Genomic DNA, 27801 nt, shown 5'->3' on the forward strand with positions numbered 1-27801 from the left:
GTGCCCATATCCATATGCAACAATGTCGGAGCAGTCTGCTAGTGATATATCTTTCCTGATGGGCCCAGACACGCACGCGACGAGTTAAGCCCCACTCGTAGGAGATAGACAAGTCGGGCTGGGCGGAGCTTTATGTGCAGTTTGCATGTGAAGACCCGGTGGGGAGGGAGAAGGGGATGTCCCAGCCCCAAGGAAAGATATAGCCATAAAGCAGCCAGCCCAGAATCGTTGGAGCCATCGAAAGGTCTTGGCTTTTAGCTAACAGCAATTACTTCGCGGCGGATAATTGGAAAAGTGGCTCAAGAGTTTCGGAAATTGAAGGTTAGTCATAAAATATGTTTCTCTCAACATGTTTACTTATGTTACTTGAGCCTCTCAAACAGTCTACTAATTTTGTGCGAGCAAATCCTCTTTAAAAACTCATCCCAAGGTTATCAAGCTTTCATAACTCGAATACAGATGTCATGTGGCAGCTGGTAATTCGAGTTAGAGACTTTCGCCTGGCAAATGCTCATTTCGCTCAAGTTGCTCCCAAGGACTCCGCCTCCCCTGGTGGGAAATGAGCTGAAATCCCTGGATCCCTTTCACTTGGCATAGTAATCATTAGCAAACTCAAGTTGTTGAGCCTGTGAGCTTAATTTCCTACATCTTTTGAGACGGGTCACGTTTCCCCACAGGTCGTTAGCCCCTTTTGAGGCTTTTGCGCCTCCGACTGCGGCAGCCTACCAATGCCAGAGGCCTTGTCCTTTGTTCAGTCGATTGCATTGATAGCATCGAGGGTTCGGGGTTCGAGTTCCCCTCCACAGTAGTCCGGCTTACTTCCTCCTCGGTGCACAGGGCCTGGCTCGGAGGACTACTGCGGTTGGCCTTTTTTCGCTTCCACTTCCATGAGTGACAACCCCTTGCCGTGAGTACGATCCCTTCTAATTGCTTGCGTAACCTGACCTGGGGCGAAGCGAGGGCCTCGGCTAAAAAACGTTCATATTTCAAAATCGTGCTCAATAAATATTTTCGCTGGTACCGAGCAAATATTCGCATAAGTACAATGAAATAAAACATAAACGTGCCGGGGCCTCAGACATTTGGCAAAGAGATTTCCCCAGAAACGAGCGATTCCTGTGCGAATCGAATGGGACTTGGTCGTGTTTCGTGCCCAGAAATGAATGCATGCCACTTACGAGCGGAGTTTGTCGCCATTCATTTCATTTCATTTGAGCTCAGTTGAGCTGAGTGGCAGTGGCAGTGGCGTAGTGGGGCCCATGGAGGAGGGGACCCGAGTTCGGTTCGGTTGAGTTGAGTTCTGCGCGACAGGAAACGCAACTTCAACTTGGCCCGAAAGAGGCGCCACGATGCATGATTGAGCATGATTGAGGGACCCGCTTTTAGTCTGCGAATTGCACAACTGTCGGGGCATATCTAAGTACATGCATGTGCCATATCTGCATATGCCGGCGAACCCCTGTCACCCCAACCATCAGAGTTCCAAAAACAGGGCTTAGCGCAGTCATCGGGTCCAAAAAATACTTTAAAATATGATGGACTACCTCTGTATATTTTAGTAAGCCCTAAGAACTCAGAAAGTAATTGCTAAAAACAGACCACATTGATTAGGAAATCATTTCATTCGGACAGCCTAGACTTCCTTAAATTTAAATAAGTAAAATGCCATATAAATTATTCCTTTCGTTGGAATTTTCACCTAATGAAAGAAGACTATTTCCATTGAACTGCGTTGCCATGGACTTATATTTTTAAAAATTCGATTCAGGTCGGTTGTCGCTAGCGACGTCCGACTGTGCAGTGTGTGCGCTTCTGTTTGCAATTCTCAGTGGTGCCCATGAATGGCTTCGTTTATTTTCAACACGTTACTCAAACAATGTTTTTGGTTTATTTAAATTTCTTTCTTATGGCGGGCAACAAGGAAAGCCATGCAAATGCCGCCCGCTTGTATAAGTTTGGCCGCCCGTCCGCCCATCCCCGCGGTCGCCCCCTCCATTGAGGAAGCCGCGTTGGGTAAACATTTGAATTTTACATTAAAGGCGGCGCAAAACATTCGCATTTTTTCCCATTTCCCCCTCTCATTATTTAAACAAAACGGCGGCACTGTGCAGGCAAACAATTCGCCAGTTGCCCCACACAAACCAGTGTTTGCTTTTAAAGCGCCAATGCCGCCGAGGGTCAGGATAATTCGGAGGTGGGTGGCCCGAGAGCGGATGCACATCCAGCAGATAAAGATACAAAAACGCAATGAAGTTGGCGGTTTTCGGTTTTCGGATGCGGATTCGGATTGGGGTCTGCAGCGCGTTCAAACTGTGTGCCAAATGCAAACAGAAATTCGAATTTTAAAACTTTTTGCGTGTGTGCGGTTTGGCAAACAGGAACTTTAACTTTAACTTCGCGGCGACGCCAGACGGGCAGAATGGACTTTTATTTGCCCACGGTATCGAGTCAAACAAAGTGGAAGCGAAAGGTTTCAGCCCTTTTCTTGTCTTTTGTCAGAGGGACATTTGACAAACAGTCGGCGAATGGGATTGGGATTGGAATTGAGTTTCTATCCTAAACCAAGTTCGATTGGGTCGACTTCGGGGCGGTGACACTGCGCGGCAGCTGATTCTGATTTGTATCTAATTGTATGCAAACAGAATCACATATGCGGGCGTTTTGTTCGAATTTCGCCATTCAATTTTATGCATGAAGTTGATGGATTACTTATGACTGCCCCTTGGGACCTCGGAGGGGTTGATTGCGAACCGAGGCGGAAGAATAACAGATTGTACGGGATAAGCATAATGACCACAGGGAATTTTTTAACGATACTGAGCTGGATTTCGGCTTTGTTAGAAAACACATGCCCACAGTTGACTGAACTTCTTAAGCCCGAATGTTTTGAAATAGACTAATTTTATAAAAGGCGACTCTTCCGGATGAACAAGCTACGGATGAATAGAAAGCTCGATTCATTAGGATCCATATATTGTCATGCAGATGTGGCTGCGAACATATAAGTCCACATAGTATGTTTAGGATTGGACTTGAAGAAGAAATACCCTGTGAATAACACCATTCTTAAGATCTTCGACATATTGTTAACCCTTAAATAGTTAATGGTCATTTTCTAACCTCTTGTCTTCTAACATTTTTCAATGCCATCTGTAGGACAATATAATTTATTTATGCAGTAGCAAAACATTTAATATATTAAAGGTTGATCGGCATTGAAAATTTTTATTGTGATGTACTTTAAACTGAACGAATAAAGCAGAATTAAAATAATTATACTCTTCATATGTATTTATAGAACATAAATTATTACATTTATCGACTTATAAGACAACCCTGTTCATATTATTCAATAGTGACCTCATTTATCTATATAAAACACTTGGTCGGCACTAAATAAACAACAACCACTTTCATAACACGCTTAATGGCGCTGTAATAGAGAATCCTGACCTCAGTAGCCTCCTGTAATTGACCATTTTAAAACCGATAACACAATACTACCCCGACCTCTGGGCCCCCCACCGCTCAATGAACAAAAAATAACTACAAAGTAGAATGTTCTGTGGCTTAGTCACAGGTAATCAGGCCATTTATTATCCAGGCCCCTTCATGTATGTAATTACAGCCGCGATGCCTCTCAATTATAAGCCCACTATGCCTCCGTTGCGCCACCGCCCCCACTCGGCTATTTTTGCATTATTTATCAGATCGACCCGGCTGACTTTTATATTTGCCATAATTTGCACCATCATTCGGAGTAACTTTCGTCGATACCCCCTGCCCCGTGTGTATACAACTTAAATGAGTTTCTATTTTAACGGGCGCATGAAAATTACAGGGCCGTCAGGAGCTTGTAATTAAGCGCCGTCCTGTCCAGGACACGTCAATCAGCCAGCCGTACAGCCGAGGGTGAGCCGAAAGGAAAAACAGCAGCCGTCCCGATTCCCAGGCCCTGGGGGTTGCCTTTGGGGTCGGCCATCGCTCGGATTAGCGCTTACGTGGCCATTTGGCCGGGGACACAAATTCCCAAACGAGGTCATTAAGCAATTTAATATTTTAAGAAACTGATAATAATCGAACCGCACCACGGCGAAGTGGACCCGGCTCAGGTAGGCCGATGTCAGCTTTGGCCTTACTTTTTTGTATCTCCCGAGCACTTCGCCATTTGCTTTTGAAAACTTTGCGGTCAGCGCTACACTCAAAAAAATGTTAAATATAGTTTTGGCATAATATGAGCTTTTGCTCTTTTGATTGCCCGCCATTTTGGATAGACAATTGTGTCAATCGGGGAAAGTTACACTACTTTTTAAAAATCGGCTGGAAATATTATGAACAATGTTCAATGAACATATATACAAATTCAAACCGAAAATTCAAAGCATTTTGATTTTTTAAGTCTCTACTATTAAAATTGTAAATAAAATTTAAGTCTAGGTGTTACAGAAACCGTTTCAAAAGATTGTTACAATTGTTTAAGCCCAGAGCAACGGATTTTTTGACTGGTTTTAGACGATCCGTCTCAAAAACCGTCGAAGAATTCTGTGATGCTTCAGTATATAAATGGATATTTTGACGAAATGATTTTAATATTATGACATTATTGCTAAGTTGACAAGTTTTTCTAAAATGTATTCGATTTTTTTTTAATTTAATTTTTTTAATATAGTTGTTGATAAGTCAGTTTTTATGTATAAGGTGCGCTACTTGCTATTCTCTTAAATGTATTTGCTTTAAAATAAATTGATAAGTGGTACTGTTTTGCTTTACAAATAGAATAGTACTACTCACTTTATTTCTGCAAAATGAAGTTCATGATTGACAATTTTTCTTTATCCAATTTTAAAAATGTTTTATTTGTGCAGATCCAAGTACAGAAATAAACAAATAAATTATAAAATGTAGTTCTATTCTTAATAAAGCCGCTAAGAAGTTCTCGCTCTCAAAGTTGTAAAGTCTTGGAATTTTTGGGAGTGTACTCACCATCTTTGGGATTGGGTTACGCGCTCGGTAGCACGAAGCGCTCAGAGTTAAAGTGAATTTTTTATGACATTTGCACGAAATATTAAGGTGTAATGGGTATTAAGCTGCAAACACGGAGTGGAAAGCTGACAACGCTCGCAACCGCAACTAGACGGCAGAAATACAAGCGGACAAACGTACAAGTGCGGCTTAGTGACACGTCTCTGTCTTTGCCAGAGGCGTGCAAGGGGGCTTCGGGGGAAAGTGGTGTCAAGCTCATCGGTGGCGACAGGGGGAGCGTAATCTTACACGCACCAAATAGCAAAGTCATATCCATTTGCCAGCATGCCCCAGCCCCAGATATATCTCCATTTACAGCCCGGACCTCGACGAAACAGATGAGTTTTGGTTGGGGTTTCTTGCCAAGCGCTCGTTGAAGGTATATGACTTTTCAGGCGAAACTAACTAATACTTAAAAAACACATTTAAGGCGTTTTTAAATTTAGAAGAGAAGGAAAGCTCAAGATCAAGCGATTTGACAAGCGGCCCGATTATGCGATACTTGGTATTGGGTTTCTTGAAATCAATCTGAAGTAATACTAGGACTTTGAAGGTCATATGAAAATGCGTATATTTGTATATTCATCTTATTATTCGTTGAAAAATCCTAGAGTTTTATTTTGCAAATCATGTGGCAGGTGATCGTTATCGAAAGTCCTTTTTATTAATATTTAAATCTACTACTTTACAAAGCCCTGTGACCCGGTGTTACACAATATTCAATAAACGTCTGCGACACATAAATCCTTATCATGGGTATTATGAGACACCTAGAACTCGCAGTTCGCAGAATGATGACGTGCAGATCTATCAGTTTTCAGCATTCCGGTGCATTGTTTCCAGCGTGGATCTCCTGCAGAGGGATTTACCAGAGATGTTCTCGAGTCATCCGGGATATCTCATCTTTCGCAGCCCGCACTTTGGGCACAATAAGACCAAACCCTAATCAGCTCATTAGGCACAGCGCTCGTCTCGCACTTTCCGCTGCGCAATCTACGCATTTCGATCTCGGCGAAGAGGCCCCTTCAAAGGGCCGCTGGTACCTGGATTTCCACTGGCTTATTTCGTTTTATTTGTTTCCCTGCTCGGACGTTTCCCATTTCCATTTCTTATTTCCATGACAATGCCACTCTGTGACCTCAAAATGTTTGTCACTCGCAAGAACCAGAAAACCCGGACGGACAGCCCAAATGGACGGAACCGGACGGACGGGGAACAACAAATAGTAATGGCAACACGGCATGTGTGTGTCCGTGGCATATGCAAGTGGCAGTACCTGTGGCCAAGTGTGTTCGAGGCAATTAAAGACAACAACAACATTAACAGCCGGCACAGTCAACCTGTAATTTCATTTTTATGCGCCAAGACTAAGCCGGGGCGGGACTCGCACAGCCGAACACATGCCCAATTGCCCTGTTCTCCCTTGATACTTTTTCTCCTTGGACTTAATTACACGGATTAAATATTATACGGCTTTAATGCCCCCTGGCTGTAGGTAACCACCGCAGCCCAGCCCAAGGCAGTAAAACCAACAACTGTCTCTACCACCCGATGGCTCTACACATAGGAAAATGAGTACAGAAAAGCAGTGCACAATTTTGGAAAGGAGATTAAGCTTTGGTAATATATCTCGAAGATTTAAAAATGGCTAATATCAAGTTACATGATCAAGAGCAACGATTTCTTATAATATGCTAAACTCTGATACCTCTATATTCCGCACATCTTTAGGAATTAGTGAATAATTGCTTGTTAAAAAATAATAAATATAATTTAGGATGTTAACAGAAACTGAATAAAGAAAACTTTAGTTTTTAAAAACATGTTTTACGAGTTTTGGCTCTTAATTTGTTTTACTAGTAACGAAGTAAATACATTTTTTTTCTGTGTATCTTAGAGCTTGCTTGGAAGCCTGCTCCAGCCTTATCTGCCGCCAATGGGCATAGGCGCCAATTGCAGTTTTATAATGATCCTCCCCCGTCCAAAATCCGGCCAGGCAAACCTCATATTTGGCTCTGATACAAGCTCTCTTAATTGGTCGTTGGCTACAATTTTATTTCGTTTTATTTTGGTTTTATTGTACGGGGTTTTAGACTCGCTATTTGTATGTTGGAAGGAAACCGACGCTTCAAATTGTGTGTTGGCCATGCCAAAAGCGTCTTACGGATAATTGTCTCTCGATTTGGTCGTGAAGTTGAGGTGAAAATTGTCTGATCGGCGGAGAGCATTTGCGGCCGGTTTATATGGCATGTTGTTCATGGTACAATCGCGTCACATTGCCGCCCATTTGTCGTGTTTGCTTTCAGATAAGGCGCCAAATTCGTATAATTAGAGGCGTCATATGTTGTCGCAAATTGCATTAGCAATGGTTCAAAAAATGTTTTGTGGTCAAGTGTGAACGACTAGGACGTACTCTGCACGCATTAAAATTAAAAATCCAGTTCTTACCCGGACAAATTCGAATCGGCTTATCTATAAATGCACCACATTTTAAATGAAAGAACAAATTGCATGTAATTAATTTTCAATCATAGCTAGCCACTCCTCAAAAACTCCAACGGCACCCATGGTATCCCTGCATGGTGTCATACTTATGGAATGAATCCGACGATTTCCAACCAATTTTAATGACTTGCACTCCACAGAAACGAAAAATCGGATTATTATAAGTGTACGTAGTGCTCAGGGGTACAAAAACAGGGACAGACGCGGTCCCAATTAATGCCCGTGCACATACTCAAGCGTGATTATTTATGGGCATAATTAAAATAACATTTGCAGAGCGGGCCCCAGTCATATCTAACCGAGGAACCCACTCGACCGGCCGCCCACTCCCGAGCCCCGGAGCCACGATGATGGAGAATGAAGGGCCTCCATCAGCGTATTTTTGGCATTTAATTGAAGTTCATTAATCAAAACTGCCGGGCGAATGATTGGGCTGCAGAATCGCCGGCCATTTCTAACGATTCGAGGGGAGGCATGACATTTCGCTTCGCGACGCCCACCCACTGGCAGCCAAAGTTTTTCCATGCTGTTTTCGCAGCCCCTGGTTTTCGTTTTTTTCCGCTGCCTCGCTCCTTGGCTTTTCCACGTTTCGGCCTTATCGCTTTATAACAATCATTAGCTCTGAGCCTTATTTATGCCATTATTATGGCAACTTCTCTGGCCGCCTCGCTCTTGTTTGGGTTTATGTTGATTTCGTTGTGCCTCAAATATCAAGTCATTCCCCGCAAGTCGAGCCTCATTTAGTTCTGGCTTGCCATTTGTATCTCAACTCTACCCAACCAACACAATACATAACTTTGTTTGTTTATGGCAGGCCTTTTCGGCGAAGTTATTTTTCTGTTTCTGAAATTGAGGAAACACGTATATGTTGTGATTGTTAATTGCTCAGCTTGTAATTTAAAGGTTTCCCGCATCTGAAATGCTACAACGAATACAGAGAAGTAAACACAATAAAATTTAATATTAACGTGGTTTTATAGTAGTTCTGGTTTTCTTTGTTTGAACTATTGCGCATTCTATATTTAGATACATTTTGAAAGTCGTTTGTTTTAGCATTTGATATCGTGCTGTCAGGTTATTTGTTTAAGAAGATATTGATGCGTCATTAGAGTAGACTTTTATTGATGGACAAGGTGGTTTTGTTTTGATTTCCAATTTTAATTTATTCCGATTTTAAGAAGAAGCAGCATTTCGATTCCATCTAATATTTCTTCTTCTTTACCTATACTTAGATAGACAACTTAAAGTAAATTCGTCTAAATTTCTTTTATGATCTACTTTAAAGTCAATGCTGAACACAGGCTACGTATTGACCCCACACTCCAGTTCTTTCCCCGCCCGAGTTTTATCAATTCAAAGACCCACTCCGCCGACTCCGCCCTTCTCTACTATGTACATGTCAGTCCCCAGTCTTCTGTCTTCGGTCCCCGTTGGGCGTTTACCCGCCTGCTGTCCATTAATGCTCGAGAGGGAAACGTTGGACGGGGGAGGCGCTTTTGGGGTAGAACGACCTCCAACTGCGAGACCATTCAATGCACTCGCCTGATTATCAGACTGGTATAATCAGAGCCACAGAACGACATCATCGCCACCGCGCTGAAGTGCTCGCCCCTCGACTCCGCTCCGCTCGAAGTTCTTGGAAACATGTTTTTGCACTTACATACAAGAATGTCTCCCCGCGACGAAACTGAGCGATTGTCAAATGAAATTAGCTGCATCCACGTTGCATAGACAAGGCCATCAGCCCATTGCCCCACGACTTTTTGTTTGCGGTTGCCAGTGATGTCGGATCTCATTGGTCTTACGGCCCGCCCGAATCGCCGAACTATCCGAAACATTTTCCCATCATCGTCGGTCGCCGTATTGGCATCCGCAGCACGTGTCAATGGAGGCGTCCTGGTCTGGGGATACTTTTTGTCGACGTTCAGATAAAATTAATTGCAAATAAATGCGAAAACTCCCCCCGGCCGCCATCTGCTGGCCGAGTCCCACTTGGCCGCTTCAGATACTCTTTCGCATCCGCAAGATGCCAGCGGCTAGATAAAATTGCCGCTCAACATGGGAAGCAGAACCATCAAGCGTCGCACCATAAATAGAGATGGATCCGAGCATGAGCACACATAAAAAGGTTACTGTGCCGGGGTAAGGAGGAGGGGCAGGGGGGAAGGGGCACCGAAGAGCTGGCAAACATTTATTTGAAGCGTCAAACTCGTTTGTCTTATCAGATTATATACCCACATTCAGATTTAACTTCTTCCAGATACTCTTTTGACAGGGGAGCAAACTAATAAAAAGCAGCACAGATATTAAAATACGTAATACATACAAAAGTAAAATAAACATTTGATATAATTCCTTGGTCTTTTATTTGACAGTAGGTCTATTCTTAAATACTTTAAATGAAGATTTAATATTCCAATTTCTTAGATCTCCAACCATTTATAGTTTTATTAATTAACTGGTGTCGTTGTTACATGTGTAATAAATGGAATTGTGGTTTTCGGAACTCACAGGTTATACTAGTTTTCAAAGCTTGTGTGAGTTAGAACAAGTTACAGAAAATCATAATTTTTTGCTGACTGCATTATGCTAAATTTCATTTTTCTGTTATTTATTCGTAATTTCCTTTGGTGAAGATTGTTTTTTTGTAAGGGTATTCTAAGTTCGCCCTCGTGACTCGTCAGATTTTTTCCTTGTGTATTTTTTGCTTACGGTTGCACGACAACAACGTCGACGATGACACGACAAGCTGCGCTGACGATGTCGTAGTTTTGGTTGTTTTTATAGTTGTTGCCGAGCTGGTTGTTGTAGAGCCAGCGGTGTTAGTCATGCGCCTAACTTGGCCCAATCGCCGGCCAAGAGCAGGGGGATCAGACCAGACCGGCCATTCATTGCAGCCAGTCCGCACTATAAATATATGTGAACCCCGGCGTTCCCCCCGGGATGGCCCCACGAATCGAGCGCTCATTCATACAGGTAGCCATAGCCGCAGCCACAGCCGTAGTCTCCGTCATCGTTGCTTTGTTGGAGTCATTATCATTTTGTCGTCATCAGCGAGTCGGCGCAAATGAAACATAAAATGAAACGCCCCTTAATAGCTGGCCGGCCGGCCTTATGCGTATCTCTCGGATACAGATACAGATACCACAGATACCTTTACACGGGCAACGCGGCGCACCGCAACCGTAACCGTATCTGTGTTTGTTTTTTAGCACAAGATATTTATTTTTTATTTGCCTTTCCTTCTCGTGTCGGATTTTATTTCTGTTTGCTCTGCGCCAAAAGCCAGGGCAAAACCGCAACTGGCAACTGCGCTAACGTAATCTTCTCTAGCTACAGATATGTCCCAGAAGTCGGCCCATAAGTTGCGTTATTTGTACTCGTATTTGCCTCGGTATCTGCGTTTGTATCTGTATCCGTGTATCTGTATCCGTATCAGGCTGCGTGACATTTGTGCCAGTTTTTTTCGGTGCTTGCACAACAGCGGGTGCCAGAGCAAGTATCTGCATCCGTCAGATGCAGCTGACTGCGACTAATCCAAGAAACAATTCGGCGGCGTTTCTGCCTTCCATTCCCGTTTCCCCACTTCCCCATGTTTTAATTAAAACGAATTTCATATTATTTACGCCTGGCGCTATAATTTAATTAATAAGCCTTAATTAAAACCTAATTAGGCTTTAATTGTATTGTGTTGCATGTGGCAAAGACATTCCGCCCAGTCCCCCTCGCTCCGTCTGAAAATATGTTGTGTAACAGCGGTCCTGGCCGGGCTTTTTGCGGCGTTATTTATGATGCCTCCACCCTCCGCCGGTTTCCTTGGCATTTGGGGGTGGCTCCGAGGTCTGGCATTGATAATAAATTGTATTATTGGATTTGCTTGTTGCCTTTGCGCCGCAACGATGAGACGGAGAGATGGAGGGCGACATTTGGCCAGGACCCTTTGGGCTTGGTGGGCGTTGAAGCCCGTCATTGGGGTGGTTTTCCCTCCCAACTCAATGCCAATCAGACGACCATAAGTGCTGTTTGCTGTCCACACACTAATTGATTAATATTGGCGGCATAAATTAAATATAGATGCTGTCTGGCGGGGAATCAGACGCATTTGCGCGGAAGAGCCATTGTTCCATTGTCACGCATTTTGCTTTAAATCGTTATTGTATATCTCATAAAAGAAAAGCAATTCTATGTCGTTATGATGTGCACGTACTACAATAAGTTGCTAGCCGGAAAGCCTGAATACACAAACATTTAACATAATATTTTGTTATACTTCGAGTTTTAAATGGATTAACATCTTTAGTAACATAGTACTGAGATTTTTATTCGATGAGTACCCATTTGAACAATGCAACCTTAATTAGTAGTTGGACATTGCCATGAAGCGTTCGCTGATAGAGCCATCATCAATTGATCTTTTGTTGTCTGTAGTCTAAACAATTTGTATCTCCAATTTAGAGGCAGCTCAACTGCAAGACTCGTTTTTAGAATTGCCTGCTCCTAAATCAATCTATTGTTCGCTCCATTAATTTCCGCTGCTCCTGAGGGCCCTACGTATTTTTTTATGGGATTACTCTGGCCTAACGGGCAGAGCTCAACTTAGCGGCAGCTTGGGACTGTCTCCGATTTTCCATCGTTTTGGTCTAGTTTCTACCGCTCTTTTCCACCGCATGAACTGGAGCAAATAACTGAGGAGAATCGGTAGAAAAAGCGGGCAGATTGAGCTGCTTACAGAGCAGTTATGAGCTGGCCGGCTAAGCGATTCAACTGGGTTACATTAATTAGCCGGAGCTCAGGCACTGAAAGCAATTTTCGGGCGAGAATTCCTCTGCATGTGGCTCTTATTGCTTTCGGTCCGACGTGGCGACCCCAAACAATGTAATTCCATCATTTATACCAATTTCGCCCATTTATCCGCAAACAGTTTGCAAAAAAGAAGCGGCGGCGGCAACAATGGACGGAGTCTGATCTGGGCTTGGTTCGGAATCGCCTCTGTCTGCCTCTGGATGTGGATGCGGCTGGTAGTGCCGCCCACCTGGCTTTTTTGTAGACAAATTTGGATACTTGGTATTTGTAAAGGACGGAATTTATCGGACGTTGGTATCATAATGGATGAATATTAACAAAATTGTTAGAATAGGCTATTATAAATAACAAAATGGGTGGAGAAACAAACACTTATACTTCTGAACTAATACCTGCCTCAAAAATAAATTCCATCATATGCAACTATTCTTTATAGAATAAAATTCTAACAAAGTTCGGGCAAATATGTAAAGTAATCAGAAAGGGAAAATGTTTTATAGTGTTTTTGGCAAGGTGCATTATTGTAGGCTGTAACATTAAGCTACTTTTCTTATCCGCCTTTGGCATCTCGAATGTGGATTGCCTTGTGCATGGGAATGGATATAGGCTCGGGTGTGGGTATGGGGATGGCTGTGGGTATGGGTTTGGGGTTGAGTTCGGGTATGGATGCATTGTGTGCAGCTTGTTTCCGCTGCCTGTCCCGCAATTGCTGTTGCTTTTTGTTGCTGTTGCATTTTATGCGAACGTGCGTTACGTTCTGCTTACAAAACGGATTAAAAGGTTACACAAGAGCGTGCAGCAGCCGTCAATTCAGCCAGCCGAGGAGTCTGGGTCTGCACTGAGTCTGAGTTGGAGTTGGAGTCTGCCTTCGAGTTCGAATCGGGCACGAATGCCATATCCATACCATAGATGCAGCCATAGTCATATGGCCACGGCCAAGCACATGGGATGGAGGGGTACACTTGGAATCCGAATTGGTAATTCTAACCAACGTATAACCAGCTTTCATGGAATTTTAATATTAAGTGGATGGTTATTAACTCACTTTTTTAAAACCATATATGGGAATTAATGGAGTATTAAAGCAGAAATAGTACTTATCACCACTGTTCTAGTTTTTATTTTCTTTAAAGTGTGTGTGATTCGATTTAGCTTTTTATTCCCTTTTGTTTCAACAACTTTACAACTGATTGATAGTATTTTTATATTATGAGCCGTTAGAAAAATTATAAGAAATATAACTTAAAAGCCGACTGAACATTAACATTTGTGAAAAACGAATTCCACTAGCACTTTCGAAAGTGAAACCCGATAAGACCTGCATAACAGCTACATATATCACCCTTCTTCGCCTCCCCAATTTCCCGCAGTGCATCCGTAGTCATGGCCTGCCACATACACGGATAGACACAAATGCAGTCACTTTATTTGCCGGCAGTCTGCGACTGGAGCTCTCCGCTTCTTTGGCACGCACATGTTGGTCACGTTATCCACTTGGTCGGCAACAAGGGGTTAAGGGGCCGGGGAGCAGGACGGCCAGAGACGACACTTCAGTTGCGGCTTGCGGTTTCTTATCTGTCACGACATTGCTCCAGTTGCCGCAGCCGACGTTAGCAATTTCTTTATGACACTCTGCCATCCGCTCTTCAGAGCTCCCCCGTGCCAGCAGCCCTAAAAAATAATCATAATAAAAACAGGGCATTAAAAACACGCAATGACCAAGTGAAATCCATTAGGACCGACTGCAGTCTGTGCATCTCCGGCTGCATAATTAATTTGCTTGCTCTGCAGGCAGCTCCTTCTCCAGTCTCCATCTTCCGAGCCAAAGGTCAATTAAGTGCTTTGTACGGCAATTAGTCCGCACCCAGCTCTCAGAATTCCTCGAGTGCTTTCCTCATCCTCGATGGCTTTTCCTTTCCCGTCGCTTTTATTTACTTTTATTTCCGAGCGATTACGCGTATTGACATTGCTCTCGGCGCTTGGCTTTGGTTGCCACATTTAATTGATAATTCCTGTTCGTTTCTGTGCCGTTGCAGATAAAGAAAATGGGCTCGCCGCCCAGAACCTACCCCTTCCACTGGCCCCCTCCTCCTCGGTTGTTTATTTATAGTTTATGGTCGCTGCCCTAGGCGTTCTCTGATAGATTTAGCAACAAAACACTCGAAATTGTTCGTTCTTATCGCTCACGTCATATATTTCCTCGTGAAGAGGATTATGGGTTCGGAACATGCAATCTGCGGCCTCTGTTATTAAGCCATGATTCCGGGAGAGGGGGACTCTTTCCAGACCCAATGACCAGGTCACCTTTAGTTGGAGTATCTCCTGGGCACTTTAAACCGAAACTGTCGACTTCTTTTTTGTTAAGAGCTGGGTATTTCGAAAGTGCAAGACAAATTTAGAGGAGATTGTCACGGAACAGTCCCTAGAAACACAAATATGTGACAAGAACTCAGAAAGTATTCATATCACAAGATTATAGTTTTTGGTGTACCATTATAGTTTAACAAAATATAATTAAACAAAAATATTTTGAATTTTAATTTAATTTGGTGTCTTAAGATGAAACCCTAATACTTAGGGCTTCTTTCGGAGGATCATTTTTATTCTTTTATGCTACTTAATCCGTCGATTCCATCGCTATCTTATTAATTCCCGATATTCTGTGACACTCGAGGGGGTTTCTCTTTGGCACGGCTATACGCGAAGGTATTTTTCCATCTGCATGTCGGCTTCATATCACACAGGCACCCAACGATTGGAATCTGTTCGTGTTCTGTCCGCAGACTCAAGGTGTAAATTTCCTTGCCGTTTGGGCCATTTCTCAGCGGACTGGCACTAAGCTGCGAGCATCTTGAGGCCATCAATTATGTTGGTCGGGGGCAGCACGAACACGTGACTCGGATTTCTCCTGCTTGGCGGCTTAGTTTTCACTCGGTGGAGGCTTTAAGACGCGGTGCCGAGGTGACCTCCGCCCCCAGATTTCCGCCGGCCAATTGTTGCCACACTTTGGCCTTGGCGGCCCACACACACCGACATACCCGCTAAGCAGCGCCATGCACAAATAATTTATGTGCTACTTAATTTTGATGAAATAATTCCTATAGATATAACAACACTTAATTTCGCACATTAAATATGCCATAATATCGGGCCAGGGGTCGCGGGGGCCCCTCAATGGCTTGTCATTCATCAGCAGACGCGGGCAATGAAAATGAGCTGAAAAAATACGGCGAAATGAGGAAAACAAAAACGAATCCAAAGGGAGATCTGAAAACACCCAGAATTTAATGGTTCATGCGAAAAGCTCGCAGACTGGGGCGATGGTGAAAATATCCATGTGTATATGGGTACAGCAACGAGCACCAGAATGTGGTTGTCATCACCCGAAATTAATTTCTTAAAATGCATCTAACTAAAAATAGTAAAATTAAACAACAAAACGATGTTGTTTTTAACTTTCTACTAACAATAAATGTTAACTTAACAACCTGTTTATTTTAAAGACGGCAGATAACATAATTAAATGTTATAAGAAAATAATATTCAAGACGTAAAATACGCTATTTAATATCAAAAAACATTTTGCAACACACATATAAACTTAACTTAACCTCTCGCTATAAATATTTGTCCATTATATCCCGCCTTTGTAACGTAATAAAAGTGTGAATAAATATGTGTTTTCAAAAAGCGGCATTTAAATTTTATTTTCATACAATAAAAATAATTTTAATGGCAATAAGCTAACCTCTTTGTAGCTGTGGTATTGCCGCACATAAAAGTTAGTTCCCTTCTACAACAACACTATTTCCGAACCGCAATCCCTATGAATTCATTGGAGTGGATCCGACTGTTTCTCAGACATTACAAGACAACTCGTCGGATATGCGGCTATTATAATAAATGTGAATTTAAGAAAATTATGCGTGTAACTAAAATGTGGCATGCAGACAAGCGGAGATGCAGATACACAGATCGTGAGTATCAGCTGCTTTACGTTTAAATATCTTCATTGTGTGCGCATAACGAATGTGCCGGGCTGAATCCGAGCCCGGAGCTTATGGACCATGGACCAGACCGGAGAAAGACGGCCTGGGAATGCTGAGGTCGAGACTGTGGCCGAGTGAATGGAGTGGAGGGTTCGCTCGGGTATGCCAAGTGGAAATAAAGTAATTTAAATATGATGGCAGCACAAAGGGGCCGCAGCTTTGAATAACTGCAATTGCTGACAAGGACTCTTGCACAATGGCCGCAATTGTTGAGGAATCGCCGAGGAAGTCTGCGGATGGGTCACGGCTGATTGAAAGCGAGTGCCCGGCACTCCGGCACTCCGGGTGCTCCAGTGAGCCGGAAAATCAGGTAGTTTTCACACGAAGCGTACTTTTTGCAGCAGCCAGGTAGCGAGAAAACAGAGTGTGTCGCGCGTATCTGTCGGATGCAGAGATATATAGATACGCAGATGCGATAGCGGCTTTGTCTCGAGCTTAGGCTGCATTATCAATCACCTGTGTCTGCGCCAGGTAGCTGCCAAAGCAGCTGGAAGTAAAAACGAAACCGAAACGATGCCCGGCATTTCATACATCTTTTTCTGCCTCGGAGACCTTTGTGGTAAATCTGCCGCGACTGCTGTTTTCGTTTCTGGCCGTGTCTTTTTCGGATGACTTTGTCTGCGGCATTTTTATGGCTTTTGAAAATTACTCATGAAAAACTTTTGACCAAAACACACACGGCCACGGCGGGCAGAAGGAATAAAACAACTGTCGAAAATGTTTGAAATTGTTTTTCATGGCGAGCCAGTGGCGGCGAGCGATTAAAGTATCTTGCAGATACTCGTTCGTACGGGCAGGCAGACGTGTGATAAATACATCCGCATTACCCGTAAGTATCTGCCAGATACACACCGAGAATTAAGCAACGTCGGCTGGCGGGGGGTGGAGTAAGTTGCCAGGAGCTGCGGACCCGAAATGGATAACTTCGCCGGGCAAATCATTTACTTGGCGTGACTAATTGCCCTGCTAAAATCGAACAATGCCGGGATACTGAAAGGAATAGCTGCAAAAACGCCGCCGGACAAAGTGCCTGCCAGATACAATAGAACAGCCCGCAGACCAGCGGAAACATAAATGACAAAAGATGAATGACTCCAGCTCTCTGGCGCTGCTTTCCCCCACCTTTTGCCCCTGTGGAGTCCAGGGCCAAAGTCAAAGGCTAATGACAAATTAAGCGCAGTGCAATTAAAACAGCGGAGCCCAAGATGGCAGCCACTAACCCTGCCACTGACTGTCTTCTGGAGATGTATCTGTATCTGCATTTGTACAGAGAGGAAAACGTATTCCAAGCTCTACTAGTTACAAAGGATGAAGTATCTGCAGCAAAATAAGGTGGCAGAGCTGTTTCGCACTTTATAACAACAAAATATGATCAGAGCTGAATAAACGTTGTTCAAAAAACCATAACCATATTTAAAGTTTGAGGTCTTGCAAAGTATTACTAGTTTTTCCGCGTGTGTGTCTCTGCATCTGCGACTAAGACTGGGTGTGTCGTCTGCAAGGCGATTCTTTGGGGGAATTTATTTTCGCACGCATTTGTCGCAGATGGGGCTCCCAGGGACAGGCGGACAGCGCGGCCCACGTTCCTGTCTCGACGGATACGCGGCTGCTTGGTTATCAGCAGCGAAGATGAAATGAAATTGTGCTAACTACAAACGAGATCTGCCCGTGTGGGCCGTCGCTTTCAGGCTGGCCAGATACCACAGATAGCCGCGCCATGGTCCGTACCGCCCACACACTGCCCGCTTTCTTTGTCCGGCTCCCGGCTCTTGGCTCTTTGGCCCCCGGCAGTCGCAACATTTCGGACAGCAGCACAGCCCCATTCGCCATTCGCCGCCGCCACAAATCATTCCCAAGTGCCAAAAGACAGAAACAGACAAAAACAAAGCACGACCAGCGGAAAACAGAAAGCCGGGCCAAAACCCCCCAGAGAGCGTTAGAACGGCGAAGACTGCAAGGCGCACGCAAGGTTCTGGCGGTGGGGAGTATCTGCAGATACATATGCCCCCTCTAAGAAATCGGATGACATGTAAAAGTTAGGTAGGCAAAAGTTACAATGCTTGTCGATCTGTTCGATTTTATGAACGGCTTTCCGGAGCGGATATCTGGATTCCTTCGTGTATCAAACTTTTAAAAATCAGTTTTTTATCTGAGGAATTTGAATCACAATTGTTAACCTTAATTTTCAATAAAATTGGAAACCATGAAAACAATCTAACAGATGTCTATACTAAGACCAACTTCGTCCACAAGTACATTCATACGTATATGTTTGAACGCAATCAATGATCAAATTGAGATTAAGTGCGGGTAAAGTGACACTGTTAATATTGCATCAAAAACAATGTGCGAAGTACACCAATCAGTGGCAAATACGAGCTAAATTTAACGTGAAATCGCTTAAATGCCTTTAATCAATTAACATCGCAGTGGCATGTGCAACCCGATATTCGTTAAATAAAAATTGCCCAAATTGCCTGTCCATGGTTATCAAATGAAACGCATTTAATGCGCACTATTCAAAATCAATAAGTGCTGAAAAGCCAAAGCAATCCGGCCGAAACCCCCGCTCTCGAATTAAGCTTTGGTCAGGTGGCTTTACAAAATACTTTCAAAATATTTGCATTTATGCATACATATCGTAAAACAAAATTGTATAATTTTACATTTAAATGCGCTTAAGCCAGCTTTTAATGAAACGTAAGCTTTTGATTTGGATTGGAGTTTGGGATCGGGTTCGGAATTGGGTTTCACCTTCGGCATGCGTGCGAGACCTTCCAAAACTGCGGCAAGGCGAAAATCGAACGCAAATGATTTATAATTAAATATTTTATGATTATCAAGAAAGAAACCGAAGGAAAAAACAAAAGCGCCAAGCAATTAGCAGAAATATACGAAACAAAAATCATATTAAGCGACGTTGCAGAAAATTTATGCTCAGCATAAAATTAAATAATTTGCCTTTTCAGCGGTTCGGCGCCTTGTTTTTCGGTTTCGTTTTGTTTTTATTTTTGCAGCTCAATTATAAAACATTTTCAGCGTATAATTAAGAAGGTCTTTGTGCCGCGTAGCTAATAAAAATTATCAACAAAGTGCAGCACAGTTGTTAATTTCATTTAGCGCGCATTAAAAGTAAATACAAATGAAAATATTAAAAGCCCCGGTGCGAATGCATGCGCATCGAATTATGACCGTTGAGAGATGCCACTTCCTTCCTTCCCCCTCCAAAATGTCACACAAGTCTGAAAATTAATGAAACACAGCCGGCAAAAAAATGATTTCAGTTCAGGCGAGTTCGTTTCATTAGTTTTCCACCGCAATCGCCTTCGTCATGCTCAAACAATTTACAAAAAATAAAACAGAAGAAAATGGTTCAAAACTATCAAGGGATAAGTTTGAGTTTGGGCAGCGAAGTGTGCTACACCCTTGCAAAAAGTTATAAAAATCGATGCTCTTAACATTTTATATTTTAATGCAAGTATATAACGACTATCCTGAGGTGTTTTTGGGATAGAAAAAGTAGTTAGTTATACGATGACAGATTTAAAACATTAGTTAGAATAACTGTCTAATTCTATAAAGGTTGTTTATAGATCACTGCATTTTATAATAGTTTTTTATAAATCTACTAGAATCCGAGCTATATTTGTGTTCCAAGTGTGCAATACCCTCCAGAAGAGTACGACAATCGTAATACTGTTTAACGCAAGCGACTCACATGTTTGCGGTCAGCCACAAATAAAGAAAACTCGGACTCTGACTTGGAAATGGTTGGGGCCATTGGAAGTGGACCTCTCCGATATGTGTCTGGCAAAAGTTTATATTCCCCCTCGGTGTTTGTGTTTGTGTGTTGATTTTGAAATTTGTATTCAAGCGTTAATTGGCTTTGCTCATTAGCGGGTTTTCTTTAATGCTATTAACTTTATTTGCTGTTTATTTTATTAGTAATGCGGCATTGTATTTCCTGCGGCCTAAGGTCGGTCGGCGACTAATGCGATTGTTATGCCCGCAGTGTAAATGGCATGATTGATAAGTCGGCTGTCCAAAGCCGAGTCCACTGCCCAAAGACTCCGGCCAAGTGTCCAGAATTTCAAGTGGACAGCCAGCCAAGGTGCCCGCATTAGTCACAGGCCTAAAAATCGAATTGTGTCAACACCACTGAAATCATCACTCCAAAAAGGCGAAATCAGAGCGAGCTGCTTTCCATTTCGTGGATTTTGTGCGCCATAAAAAGGCCTTTCGATAGCACAAATTGACAAGAGCTGCCGGCAGTCGGGCAACCTTCGGTCGCCTTCAATTGCCGCTTTCAATTAGAATCAATCAACTGTCAAATGCATATTGAGCAACTTTTTGGGTGAATGCGAATGCTACTATACTACTAGACCTTTCTATTTCAATCATCTGCGGGGTGATTGCGGTCAGGGAATCGCAATCGACTTCAGCCTTGGGCACTCAGCTGAAAATGAAAAGCAGCAGAGGCACAAGTGTGTTTCGCATTGATTGATTTATGCCCAGACTTTCAAGACTACAATTTAATAATGCGCTTTGATATTTTCAAGATACTACTATCAACATAAGAATGGTTCTGTGCTATTGCCAAGATAAATGTTTGCTAAATACTGAATCACTACCAGTAAATTAAGATGGAACATCATGTCGTGACCGCTGTTCTAAGAAAATTATTTTATGAGTGTTCTTTGAAACTACAAGTTTATTTAATAGAACACATTCCTAGATATCTCCTAATGTTATTTTTGCAAGCATTTTTCAACCTTAATTGATAACATAAGCTTTTCATGGCTTATTAAGAAAGCCTCCAGTTCCAGGAACTGAGTCATATTGGTTAAATAAAACAGATTCCATTGAAAATGTTGTATGCTAAAATTGTAAAGCCTTCCGGGAAACAAAAATTATTTTCAATTGAAATTTGCACAATTTCTTATCATCTAAAAATCGCAAAATATTTTAGTTGCTAAAACTGAAAATATAATTTTGCCTGCAACTATTCACAGTCATCTAATCTGTGTGGCCCCTGAAAACGATCTGAGGATTTGTCATCCAACCAGGCGGCATTCATCGGATGCAAAGCCGCTCTTCCTGCCCAGAAATGCGAGATGTGCGACGTGAGTTGGGGAATCGAGGCCCAAGACGTGGTTTTTGTTGCAGTTGCATGTCGAAAGTAATAATTTTATATATGGCACGACAAACACACTTATCGGCGACATGCGTGTTCCCCTCCCCTCGACTCACTTCCCCCTCCCCGGCGAGCGGATGTTGAAGTGTGTGTGTGTTCCTTTTGAAGTGCACAGCATGTTAAATTCGTAAAATTCATTAAGATTCCGTTGCCGATGCCAACCAGCGACTGGCAACAACAGCAACGACAACGACGACGACAACGGCAACGTTGCTGATGTCGAAAAGTGCCAAGAGCAGAGCCAACAAGCGGCAACCGACGACCCACAAGACCAGAGATGCCAGCAGCACCAGCAACACCAAAAACAGCGGCAGCAACATCGGCAGCGACAATAAGTACACTGGCAGAAATCGTACCTACTTGAAATATTATTAACATGTCATATCTTGAAATAAAAGATACGATCTGTGACCAGGATACTTTATTTCAAACCAAAAACTTTCGTTTTCCTTTACGAATGTATTTAAAAGGTAGGTAAAGACTGCAATCAAACTATCAAATTATAGTGATCTTGACAATGTGACCTTTCTTAGCTTTAGGATGATAACATTCTTTCAAAAATGTTATAGTTTTGGTTCCATTATTTGGTTTCATTGGCTAACGTTGTTAAGACTCTTACTCTAGCTGTACTCGAAATGCCTTCTCGAATAAGATCTGGATTAAATTACAGATGCCTACTTTTTAATATGAGATCCTAAAACAGAGATGCTTAGTTTCTCCAATTGCTTTTCCAGTGTGTATTTGCTTTTGTTGCTGCTTGATGGTCGTGCTTCGTAAAAAGCATTTGAAACAAACTCAATTATGCCCGGTGCAGTGCACACAACCAACATCCAACAACCGACATTCAGCATCCAAATCCAACTACGGAGGAGTCTCCCCTTCCACTTCGGTCTCATCTTGCACTTCACGTGGAAGCACGCGGGTCGGAAATCTCTGAATTAAATGTAACGTCTGTCTGCCCGAGTGTGACTGTGACTAAAATGCGGTCACATTGTTTGCCATCTGCCCCGCCCCCCACCCGCCACCGCCCCTGGGAACGGCGGACTGGAAACTGAAAACTTTGCCCGCCCGCATATGTCACACTATTTTGCATTTAACGAAACCCTAAACCGCCTCAGTTTCAGACCGAGGCTTCCACAACCCTTGAGCAAACGAAAGTTGGCCATCTCATATCCTTAATGAGCAGCGGTCCATTCGCCTGAGAGCTCATTATGCACTGGAAAACGCATTAAAATGTCAAACTATATTTACGAAATATAGTAATCACTAAGTTAAAAGAATAACTCAGAATGATTTTCGTTTTTAAGACCTTTTTATTGGAATATAAAGTTATGTTAACATTTGATACATCCATAGTGCTGATGTGTTTGAAATTTAAAAACCTCTAAGTAATATACATGAAATTCATTTCTTTTCAAAATAATACGAACTTCCTTAGTGTATTTATCTATTACAAAGAACCTATAACATGAAACCGTGTTAGTTGCACCTGTGAGCTACATAAAGATAAAATAGATTCTATAAATTATAGGATTGATATCTAAATATGGTTATTGTGTTTACTTGTTTCAACTGTAAGTCCAGAATAATTCCCAGTTTCTGATCTTTATTTAACGAAATATGTCTGTAGCTAATATCAGAACGGTTTTTAGGACTTCCCATTATAATGAAACTACATTACTCATATGAAGCATAGTCCTCCAACAGCTGCAACTCTAACCAATTCCAGCATTATCTTACCTCATTCGACGGCCATTCAATTCGTATCAACCAGATGCCACGGGAACGGAATTTGTAATCGCGGTTCCCTAGCAATTCCTTACTCCAGACTTCAACTGCCTGCGCTGTAATTCCATTTGACATTCAGTTTTACCTGCTAACAACCATTTCCTGGCCTCGTCCGAGGCGAATCGAAGTGGATTGGAGAGTAGAAAGAAGGCCGAGGAGCATGGCGAGTCCCCAGTGATTTTAGAGCATCTCGTAAATTCCAATTTCTTTGATTTATAAAAATGAACAACACCCCGAAAAACAAGAGAGGAAGCCTAATAAATATTCATGCTCGCTGCGAACGACAAACTATTGATTAAAAAATAAAATTAAAAAGAGCCGGCAGCGAGAGATGTCGGACTTCCAGGAGATTCGATGCCAATTTCCAGCCGGGTGCCTTAATGGCTTTCGGGCCAGGAAACAAAGGAAAAGTATAGGGTAGAGCCGAGGAAACCCGGGCCAAGGTGAGAGGTGTGCCCATTGAGTCACGCGAGCGACGAAGGAACCGGGAACGGGAACGGTGCGTTCCGCCATAAATTAAAAGTAATTAAAATATTTAAAGGCTTGCAGTCGGGCTTTCGTTTATGACTTTAAATAAACACTGCCAAATATGCGACTCCCCCCGGCGGGCAACTATAAACCCCTTATCAGCCCCTTGGGAAAATGTGTCATAAAACGAAAACAAAAACCGGCGACTTAACTCCTATCGCTGCCTGATAAGCGCCAGTTCGCCAGGTCGCAGTTCGAATGAATTGTTAATGCAAATAGCTCAAGTGGTCAGTGGGAGGGGCGGGTGGTCAGCCGGGAGCTGTGCTCCTGCATAAATCATTAGGCCTCCATTTCGTGACCCGAACCGAAGCTGCCGGCCAGAAACTTTTATTTATGGAGCGGCGACCTTCGGCGGGAAGAGGCCGGACAGGAACAGGGGCAGTGGGGGGTTAGGCACAGGGTGCAGGGGCCTGAAACTAAGCCGCATTAATTTTCATTAAAAGGGCTTAAATGTCGCGCCAAAGTTGCTTGCTTGTTTTATTTTTTAATTAGCAGCCAGCGACGGAAACCATGATTTATGGAAGGCACCAAAACGCAAAACAACACTGCAGCCCGGAGCCATAGCCATAGTGAGTTAAGCACTTTAATTAATAAAACACTCAACACAAAACAAATTGACTACTTGACTGGCAGCAACACAGAAATAACCCAAAAACGGGCCTTAAATTAAAAAAGAGGCGAAACTTCAAGATGAGGGCACAATGGCTCTCCACAGTCTGAAGTGGACTTTGGCAATCTTTACGATGCCCACTAAATGATATTGACAAAAGTGTTCGAGTGGTAAAAAAACCACGTACAATTATAAACGCTCAAGTGTCTGGTACAATCATCAGTCATGGGGCGAAATATGACAGACGAAAAAGCATTTGTACATTTCCCCAAATGCGATGCGTAATCATCGGGATTGGGTTTCCATTTCAGTCGGTTCTTTCGGCTCCAAGTGCCTGTTTTTCCATAAAATATGGCAGCTGGCAAATAATCAGGTCCAACTGGCATCTGTTGGGCAGTAAACAATTACGATTATGGCCTTGGGACTGCGGAGTGTCAAAACTTCTCCCGAATCATTTTATTGGGGACCCACGTTTGTTTTCCCCGTCCATATATGGCCATTTGGATTTCTGAATTAGGCGGTGGTTGGGCTGTTCCCCAAAAAGTTCGTAGAGCTCTCCAAGTCGAGTAGCACTCTAGATTAAGTGTTCTCGCCAAGAAAAACCCGACGCAATTTTATTTGGCATTTTGAAACTGTGGGATTTCTCTTATTTTAACTTGGGGGTTCAACGCCCAAATTTAAATTACAACAAAAGTGTTTTCCTTTTATTTTAAATTACTGAGTGGGACTTGTTATCAAAATTACCAAGTCATTTTGAAATGTAACTAATCCAAAGATTATAGAAACTTAATTTGATTACATCATACATAATTTCCTGTTTCCAGAACTATGTGTGAGTCAACAGGCTGAGATTACTCATAAACGTAATGTGATATACAGAAATACAAGTCTATAATGAAATTTTTCGTTATGCTACTCAGAATTTATTTAATAAGTAAGAACATATCCCAAAAGGGATATAAAGTATAAACCACTAATTTTTTGTTAACAGAGGTTTAGAGTTATCAAAAAATATTGTCCAGACTAATTCCCAACGATATAAAGAGAACACCTTTGGTATAATCTTATAAGATGACGTTGATCTTAAGACAAATTTAAGGCCTCTCGGATTCCTCTGATAAACTTTTATGGAAGAACAATTTGAAAATTTTTATTGTGTTATTTCTGGAAAACGTGTGGGAATTCAGCTGCTATAGTAAAAGACATAGGCGGTGTTACATTGTAGCATGGATCGCCCCGCCTTCAATGGCCAACGTTTTTCTCGGCCCACGTCTTCCAATCAATCCAAACTGTGACGTGCCCCAGGCAAGTAAAAATTAACTTTAAAGTAAGGTTCCAGTTAGCAGACAACCAGGGGAATGAAAGGGGAGCGGAAGGGCAGCACTTGACCAGCTATCAGCGTCATAAATCCCTAAACAATCCACTTTAAATTGAAATGCCGCAAACGAAGGCGGCCAAATCGAAACCGAAACGCTGTCGCTGGTAAGTAAAATAAATGAGTTAAAAAGCCCACAAAACGAAAATAGCGATAAGCGACTGGAAATACTTAGCTCTTACCAGGCACCATCGTAAATGAGATGGGGGGCGGAACGAGTTCCTCTGCTTAATCACACTTAAGCGCAATTGCGGCTTTTGACCGATATTACGAACCACTCAGCTCAGTCGCCATTCACCTAGACTGCTGCGTCAGCAGGTCGAGATAGTAGCAGTTTCCATACCCTCGATGAGGTTCAGGGTGCTCTGGCTCTTCCACCTGAGTTTACTTAAGTACGGCTTTTCTTTAAATCTTTAGGTAAAGTAATGTTCTTAATTTGTACATAAGTAGTTCCAAATTTTAAAAAAGTTTGTTTTAAACTGTTTTAAACGTCATTCATTCATTTCGCACCTGGAAAACGCCCCGGAATTTTGAATGGTCGAGATGTTCTAAAAACTAGGTACTTTCGTTTGAATCCCGTGTTATGGTAGGTCATTTGTTGTTTAACTAGTCTGTAAGAATTTTGTGTTTCGAAATAGAGGCCACATAACGACACAACTTAAACAATATACTTATTTAATCACTTCAGGGTAAAATCAGGATTCCTTTTTTTAAAAACGTTTACTTTTGTGTGAGTGACTTCTGTATTTAAAAAAATAATCGCTTAATCTTCGTATGCCTTAAAGTGCTAGGGAAATATCTTGAATAATTACTACAAAATGTATTCCGACTTTGGCTTCCTTGAAAAGCAACAAAAATATCCATAGTAACAACCATTCATAAGGGTATTGAGCTTGTCGAAAGCGAAAAACTACCTTTCAATCATGAATCTCTTTTATACCTCCCCCTGTAATCAGTAATTAATTAAGATACTTTTCATTTGATAATTTCGACAGGCGGGCGAGGCGATTTTGAAACTGACGTTAGACGGGCGGGAGGCTGAGAGGGTGGCGAATGCAGGGGCGTGGTCGGTCGGGGGTGTATCAGATTTACGAGCTGACGGGGCCGACTTAATTGTATTTGCTTGTCCCGCGTCAGATGGATTTGGGTTTTTTACTGTTTCACTTTGCTGCTCGGTCTGGTCTGGTAATGCCTAGATTTATGGGCCAGCTCATGATCAGATTGTGAACCAGCCCCGTGTGGGCAGGGCTACGTCTAGCTATATGTGCCTTATCGGAAAGAGTCTGGTGCGCGGGCACCCAGAATGGCTCGCCTAATTTATAGACTCCATATTTCTCCATTGCTTTTAATTAGTCAGGAATAAATATAATCGCCGGCAAAGCGAGATCTCAATCTGTCCGGCTGCAACAAAGTCGCCTGCAGCCGAGTTGCGATCACGTCGATGATATCGCTATTGATTCCAGCGCTCGGGGCCCCCAGTCCGTACCCAAATCGGAAATTCGGACGGCAGCGGGAACGGGGACGGGCCAGCCTTTGTGCTTAATCACCCAGCGGACGGTGGACCTTTGAAGTGGCCTTTGGGGCCGCCGTGGGTTAATTGCGAGCCGCTCATTGGGTGGCAAATCAATTAAGGAGCAGCACAACGATCGCAGTAACAACGCTTCGTGGGCATGACCATGCTGGCCGACAAGTGGAACCCCATTCCTGGAACATCTCAAGTCCCCGGCCAAGGCGGCAAGGTGGTCAGGTGGTCGGACGACCCTCAATGTCAGCTCTTTAGGCCTCCCGAACGGGAGCGAAAACCCATTTAACACCATGGGAACTCGTTTTAATGCAAAATACCTGAAAAGCAGCTGATAATAAAACGGCGGATCATAAAGCATTAAAATAGCTATTTCTTTTAGGGTTGGGTTTTTACGCGCTAAGC

The 27801-nt window shown here is 42.8% G+C and overlaps 2 long non-coding RNA genes across 2 annotated transcripts in view; one reads left to right on the forward strand and one right to left on the reverse strand.

Moving 5' to 3' along the window:
* The window catches only part of LOC108019444 (uncharacterized), a 43588-nt gene extending 21601 nt beyond the window's left edge, over positions 1 to 21987 (forward strand). The window contains exon 6 of the long non-coding RNA XR_011604151.1: positions 21392 to 21987. This is a non-coding gene — a long non-coding RNA (uncharacterized lncRNA). The remainder of the gene's footprint in view (positions 1 to 21391) is intronic.
* Positions 21988 to 25622: 3635 nt separating this feature from the next.
* Positions 25623 to 26246, reverse strand: LOC139353093 (uncharacterized). Its single transcript, XR_011604228.1, has 2 exons — positions 26057 to 26246; positions 25623 to 25978 (listed from the first exon to the last, which is right to left on the reverse strand). It is a non-coding gene; the product is annotated as an uncharacterized lncRNA (long non-coding RNA).
* Positions 26247 to 27801: the final 1555 nt, after the last annotated feature.

The sequence above is a fragment of the Drosophila suzukii genome, chromosome 3 (assembly GCF_043229965.1).
Source record: "Drosophila suzukii chromosome 3, CBGP_Dsuzu_IsoJpt1.0, whole genome shotgun sequence".
Lineage (NCBI taxonomy): Eukaryota > Metazoa > Arthropoda > Insecta > Diptera > Drosophilidae > Drosophila > Drosophila suzukii.